At 44.4% G+C, this 7,310-nt stretch overlaps 1 protein-coding gene and 1 pseudogene across 2 annotated transcripts in view; both read right to left on the reverse strand.

Moving 5' to 3' along the window:
* Positions 1-7,310, reverse strand: part of Cntnap2 (contactin associated protein like 2) — a 1,699,165-nt gene that overhangs the window by 98,226 nt on the left and 1,593,629 nt on the right. The gene's annotated exons all lie outside the window — the stretch shown is intronic.
* Positions 5,953-6,457, reverse strand: LOC101582954 (annotated as a pseudogene). The gene has a single exon (XR_001117044.2). The product of XR_001117044.2 is annotated as a V-type proton ATPase subunit e 1 pseudogene (transcript).

Consider the following 7,310-nt stretch of genomic DNA (forward strand, 5'->3'; position numbering starts at 1 on the left):
TTACTACTTATAGGGATGGGAGACAAAAGCCAAGTCCCAGGGGCTGGTGAGGTAGCCGGCGGCAGGGGCCTTGCCTAGCACACGTAGTACCCTGGGTTCCATCCCCAGTCATCAAACAAATAAGCAAGTAAACATTCACCGGATTTTCAGTCACCTCTCATAAGTGCACTAGCCCTGTGGTCCTGTGGCAGAGTCAGAGGTCCAGGGGCTGAGCTGGGAGCCCCACAGCTAGGGTGTGCATGGCCCAGGCCTGTCACCCCTTCTCTGCCACTCAGATTCTCACAGAACCTGTGATGGATCTTCTTCAGCGTTTCCCCAACATTCAGATTGGAGAACCCTCTTCCACTATCAGTCCTGTCACGAGGACATTCCGTGTCCCTTCCCCAGTTGTGCTGAGACCTGCTTTCCTTTGTCACAACCCTGCTGCTGGCTTGACCTTTGCCCCTTGCCTGCCTCTGATGCTTTTTAAGTGGGAGCTGCCCCTTCACATTTCTGCCAAACTCAGGAGGTGCTACATTCCTTTCTGGATTATGAACTCCACATTTAGAAAATCAATTCATTGCTTTACCTCTGTACTCACGTATCTCATCTTCTCAATGTAAAGATACCCCCCCCCCAACCCCGTGAAGGCAGAGGGTATCGTATCAGACACAGACTCAGAGGTGCAGCTCTCTGCTCAATATGTTTATTTCCCAGATGTTGCCCCTGAGGCCCAGAGCCTTTAAAAAATAACTGGCAAAATGCACACAGTATATGTCATTTAAATAATTTTCCAATGTACAGTATAACCCAGTGGCATTAAAGGTATTCTCATTGTAGTTTGCCTTGCTCCCTCTATTCTTGGAGCCTTTTCAATTTGCAAAATCAAAACCCTCTTGAGGGTCACTTGGTGGCTTTGGCCTTTGGCTGCTGCGCACATATGATGCTGCTGTGGCCGTGGATGTGGACGTGGGTGTGCCTGGGCCTACACTGGTGTACAAGTAGCCTGTGGCCTTGCTCAATGATTTGCTTTTCCACTAAGAGCATACTCTACAGAGTAGAAATTCACAAAGAAATCTGGAGGATTATAATCTTAGCCCCTCCATTCTATAGTAGAGGGGAGATTTAAGCCTGTGAAACAGAAGTCTACCTGTTCTGTGATTTGGTTTACCTGCTGATGTTCCCCAGATGTGCTTAACATTTAATCAAAATGCATAACCAGTATGAAAGTATGGATTTTCTTTTGTGTCTCCATGTGGATTCCAGAGTGCAGGAAATCTAAGTCAGGTCTTTATTTCTCCCTAAAATAAAGCTTTTGCTTGGGAAATCCTTGAATGTGTCCACATTACAAGCCGCAGATGGTCCAAAGCATCGAGGTCAAGGACTTGCTTTGGTGAATCTCGCTTCACTGCCTCCCGCCAAACTGGAGAAAGCGCAGTGAACAAAACACGGGCTGTAGCCTTTTCATTTGCTCCCTCCCTTTCTCTAGAGAAGTCTGTCTTTGCACGATCCCTTATTGCTGTGCAACCCTGTCAAGGTGAATTCAAGGACAGATGCCTTTTAATAAGAACATTAAGTTCAGGGGGAATTTTTTTTAACCTTCTTACATTACTCTATATTCAGCATCAAATTGATGCTTTTAGTGTTTGTGTTTATTGGTGAGTATCAGCATTCCACAGTGAGTCTCACTCTTTTCTTTTTTGCTTCATAAATGTAGCAAATTTCTGGTCTTATGCTCACAATGACCTCTGTGCTCCTCAGGGCACGCACTATCATTTTCTGTGTGTCTAGAACACATAAAACTTTACAGATTATGGCTTGCACCCAACATTTCTTTTGATCTGTGGAACAATTTCATCAGGAAAATAAGGCTGGGATCATTGCTGGGCTGGTGGAAAGAGGCAGAAACAAAGCCCCAAGGGAACAAGTGTTGACGGTGGTACACAGCACCGTGGACCGTGACAGTGGGTTGCAACCGCATTTGTGTGCATTTGATCATAGACTAGGCCCCAGGGGCACTTCCTGTCCTGTGTGGAAATCCCGGCTGGCTCTACCCACACTTCCTGGCTCATCCACTCTGGGACAGTCCCTGCAGTATGGCTTCTGGCAGGTCCTCATGTAACAGTCCTTTCCCTAGCTCTGTTGTTCCTCCTCCTCCTCCCCCTCCTCCTCCTCCTCCCCCTCTCTCTACCTCTCTCCCTTCCCCTCCCCCTTGCCCTCTCCCCTCTTCCTCCTCCTCCTCCTCCTCCTCTTCTCCCTCCCTCTCTCCCTTCCCCCTCCCCCTTGCCCTCTCCCCTCCTCCTCCTCCTTCTCCTCCTCCTCTTCTCCCTCCCTCTCTCCCTTCCTCCTCCCCCTTGCCCTCCCCCCTCTTTCTTTTAGGGAAGGGTCTACAGGGTGTTCAGGGCCTCACTACTAGATCTGCCTGTTTACAGTCTCCCAAGAGTTGGGATTGCAGGTACATGTCATCACACTTAGTCTCAATTGCTAGGCCGGGGGATCGAACCCCTGGCCCCTGCACCTGCTTGCCACTGAGCTATTTGGCCGGCCCTCCCCCACTTTCCTCTTCATCAGATACTTCTACTAATTTTTTTTAAAAGAGAATTTTAAAAAAATGTTTTCAATTTTAATGTTTTCATCAAAATTAAACATATAAAATTAGAAATGGGCTGGGCTAGCTCCTTTGTCTGTTCTGTCCTCCTTCTTCCCACCTCCAGCAGCATTTGAAACCCTTTAGGCTGATTTCACAATTTACCCTTCTGTAGGGATAATTGTGCATGTAATCCCAGCTATTGGAGAGGCAGAGGCAGGAGGAGCTCAGCTTGGAGACCAGCCTGGGGATCGCAGGGAGGCCCTGTCTCCAACTGAAGAAAAACAAAAAAGAAAAAAGCTAATTAAAGGGGCTGGGGGTGTAGCTCAGTGGTAGGGTACCCCTAGGTTCAATCCCTAGCACTGCAAACAAACAAACTTTCCCTTCATGGAGGGAGACCAAGCTGAGGCCGCCCCGCATGCATCTCAGCACAGGGATAAGAAAATCGGGCAGATGTCACACCAGGGTCAACATACCCTTCCCGGAGTAGCACATGAGCCAGCAGCTTCTTCACCACCTGCAGAACTACAGCTTTGGCTTGCTTTCATCCTATTTGCTGTTTAGTTAAAAAATACAAACATATCCACTCACAATCGCAGAATGATTACCGCTTTCTGACAGTATCTAAGCCAGTCTAGACACCTGCTTCTTTGAAGGTACCCTCAACTCACCGAACATAAACCCATGTCTTATAAAACATTCTGCCAGGCACCTGCCCACTTGCTAAGCTGCCCGTGGTCCTCCCTGGAGGGCGGTCTCCCTGGCCGTCATGAGCCTGTTACTCCGTGTTTGTTCTAAGCCAGGCGCCTTCCCAGTGGTCAGTGGCTGACTTAAGTTTCTATCAACGTTCACAAGAGCTTTTCTGCTTTAGTGTGACTCAGTTCTCCGATTTCCGAGTGCATGGGACCATCTTATCCCTATTTACAATCACATCGCCCAATGGCTGCAAGTTCATGCTTCAATAGTTTGTTAAGGCTCTTTCACTTTGAGTGTTTCTTTCTTTCTTCCCCCTCTCTTTTCCTTCTATATTTTTTCCATCCTTCACCCCTTGGCCCCCGTTTTTCTGTGCCTTAGGGATGAGGTGAGCAGTGATTTCTTTTTTCAGTTATCTGATGAGATTTTTATTGTTCTTTGGTGAAATAGTTTTCTAGCTTACTGGTATCTGTTCCTAAGGTCTGTGGGCTTGTCTCGCTGTCTCAGTCACTCTTCTCTCATCACTGGGACGAACACCTGACACTCAAAATTAGGGAAGGAAAGGTTTATTTAGCTCGCAGTTACCGGAGGTTTCAGTCCATACTCAGCTGGCTCCAAGGCAGAGAGGCACATGGCAGAGGGCAGCCTTTCAAGGTGGCCCTAAAGAGCAAAAGGAGCCAAAGGGAGTGACAGCAGCTCTGGAGGCTAGCGAGCTTCTCTGTGCACCTCACATCGTAATGCAAATCACCTGCCCCGGGGCGGGAGCAGCATCCACACCCACAATAATCAGTCACAAACTCCAGAAGCCACCATCTGAGGCTTTGGGGGGGACAACTTGACACCAACCATAACACTAGCATTTTGAGTGTTATCTTTTAAAGAAAAGGTCTGCCGGGAGATGACGCACACGAGCAGGTAAGACGGCCCTAGGACCAGCTCAGGTCTGAGGCGTTCATAGGTTCTCCTCTGGGGGTAGATTTGACCTGGGTTGCTGTCTTACATCCTTATGAGAACCTTGGCCATCATCAGCCTTGTCTCTCTGTCCCCGAGAGCTGCTTTGCATTAGTCTTCTTGGGAATCAGCAGGGGTTGGCTTTGACTTGGGCCACGTTCTCATCGGGAACACTGCAGTGGGTGCTTGGGGGACAGATCCACCTGAAACTACACTTCTGCTAGGGGACCAACACGCGATGTCTAACTCCACCTCCACTTAGCTGCTTCTCTCTCTAACCGGCCTTCACCAAAGACAATCTGAATGACAGGGGCTCTTTGGGGAGCTATGGTTATAAATACAGTTGTTCATTTAAACCATGTCTTGGAACCAAGAGGGAAGGAAAGACCCATCTCGTGGAGTACACCCCCCGTCTAGTTCATCTGCAGAGTATTTTGTTTATCGCCCATACTTGGATGATTTGCAAAGGCTGGTTTTTGTTTATTTACTTTTATCTATCTATTTTTTTCATTTGTGTATTTGGTACAGGGTCTCACTACGTGGATTGGACTCGTGGTGGTCCTCCTGTTTTTAGCCTCCTCAGCGCTGGGATTACAGGCATGCACCACCACACACAGACTTTGTTGCTGGCTCAGCACACCCTGGGGTGGGGCTGGCATGGCATGCTGGACCAGGGATCAAACCCTGGTCCCTATGCTTGCCAAAGCAGGCACTTAGTCTGCTGAGCTATCTCGCTGGCCCTAAGGCTATATATGTATATGCATATATCATCTTTAGGAGCAAATTTGTGCTCATAAAGAAAAAAAATTACTAGATAGTACCTTTTCTCTTGAGAATTCTCTTATCTCTAGAGAAAAGAAGTTAGTTACTTTGATTAAATATGATAATGTACAAACTTAATCTTTGTAGAAACTATAATTATACTAAAATATGAATATATATACAAAATAATGGACTTGAGTTTTGGTGTGATTATTGTAAAAGTTATTATAGTTAATTAAAAAGGTAATATCCATATGATGTATAGCCAAACATTCTAATAAGTTATATCTTGAATTTAAAAAATATTTGTAATACATACATGTATTTTTCATGTATATATTTATTTATCCATGTGCTATTATACATATGTGTGCCGATCGTATTTGTCTAGGTACACGTAGCAACAAACTGCAGATTCAGATACTGCATATTGTTGCATTAATAATGTATAAAAAGACAAATTAAAATCTTGGTTTTTGTTTATAGAATGATTGTTCTATGCCCTATAAAAATAGAAGTTCCCACCAACGTATTCCTTAAGCTTGTTTTGAATGTACTCTTAAATAATTTTGGAGAAATTTGAAAAAATTTAATATAATTTTAAGTGGTTCCTTGTAATTACTGTTGTTTTTGGTGTTTTTTTTTTTTTTTTCAATTTCCCTATAAAGGGTTCTCGCCTTTATTTTTTATTTTATTTTTTTTTCCACAGAAAACAGAAAAATAATTTATTCCAAAAGATGGCAGATATAAGAAATTCATCCTGAAAATATAGCTCGGTGTAAATCTGCTGGGACAGAGGTTGCTGAGCACAATCTCCCACTAACTGCCCCACTGGAGTCTTATTTGTCTTGCAGCAGTTCTTCAACACATTGCTGATTCCTATGTTGTGAGCTGGCAGGAGATATTTTTCAAATCCTCAGATGCCAAGGTGAGAGGAACAGAGTTCTCAGAGGAACTGCATCTTCTCCCTCAGCAGAGTGCACGGACATTTTGTAGAGTTAGCACAGCACAGCGTAGGTTAAGAAGGCACATCTCTCATCAAAGTGTAAAAAAGATGAAGGAAAAAATACTGCATTGTAGAAAACGATCTTCAAATGTGGTGAGAACTTAGTTTGTTTAAGGCAGCTGATGCCCAAAATGGGCCAAAGAAGGCGACCTGGGTTTGGAGGTGGTTTTGCATCTAGAAGGCATTTTCTTCGTGACCTCAATGATTCGGCACTGTGGAGCACGTCTTTCTCCTCAAGGCCAATGATACTTCAGATACCAGATGGTTTCATTTTTTAACTGTGGTCCAAAGAGAGGGTTGAGTTGGGCCAGAATTGCAATCAACCAAAAGAGATAGCAAACCGAACAGGTCACCAACATGGTGATGATAACTCCCCGGTTGGGACCTTTGGGGATGAACCAGGGCACAACGAAGCCGACGAAGCCCCAGAACACGCTCATCACGATCAAAGGCACCGTGAGGCCGTGATACGCCATGACTGCCGCTGGAGTTGCCCGGTTCTCGCCTTTAGATATGCCATAGGTTGTGTCTTCTAATAACTGGTTTTGATTTAACTTTACCATAATTCAGAGCTCAAACTCAGAATAATTAAGACATCTTTTATGCCTAAACTGTCCTTAAGTAACAGGAGAATCTACCTTTTCACTTTAAAAAGGGAAGGATAATAGGTCTGTGTAGAATTCTTCAATTTTTAATTAATTTAAAACTGTTGCTAGGGCTCTTTTGTTTTCCAAAATTGATGATTAGTAAATGAGTTCATTAGCTGGGTTAATTTTACAAAGAAGTACCGTTTAATTATTATTTTGAGGTTAATTATACACGAGCTTAGTAGTGTTTATGTAGATGCTTAGAAAGTATGTTCTGAAGGAATGAATAATGGAAAATACAATTTTTCTGACTTTAAAGAAAATAACTTTGCTTCAAGCTTCCTAGTTCTAGTTGGTGCTAGTCTGGGATTGGGAATTTCTTTTTTCTTTTGGGCAAAGTATGGAATATTCATATGGCTCTTATTGGTATTTACCCAGGTACCCAGCACCATCCCATGGAAGAAAATGAAATGAAATTAACCACCACTGCTGGAGAGGGGTCCAAATCTTCCTCCCTGCCTCCCTCCTTCCTTCCTCCCTTCCTCCCTCCCTCCCTTCCTCCACTTCCTCCTCTCCCTAGTCCCCCATTCCTCCTTTCCTCCCTTCATTTCTTTTCTTTTCTTCCTCCTCTTTCTTTGTGTAAGTTACTTTAATCTCTTCTTAAAAATGCAAAGGAAAATGGACAAGAAGTTTCAAAAGAAGTCCTCAAACCAACCTCAAGCATATGGTTGTATAAGAAATACTT

The sequence above is a fragment of the Octodon degus genome, unplaced genomic scaffold (genome assembly GCF_000260255.1).
Source record: "Octodon degus isolate 3935 unplaced genomic scaffold, OctDeg1.0 scaffold00027, whole genome shotgun sequence".
NCBI lineage: Eukaryota > Metazoa > Chordata > Mammalia > Rodentia > Octodontidae > Octodon > Octodon degus.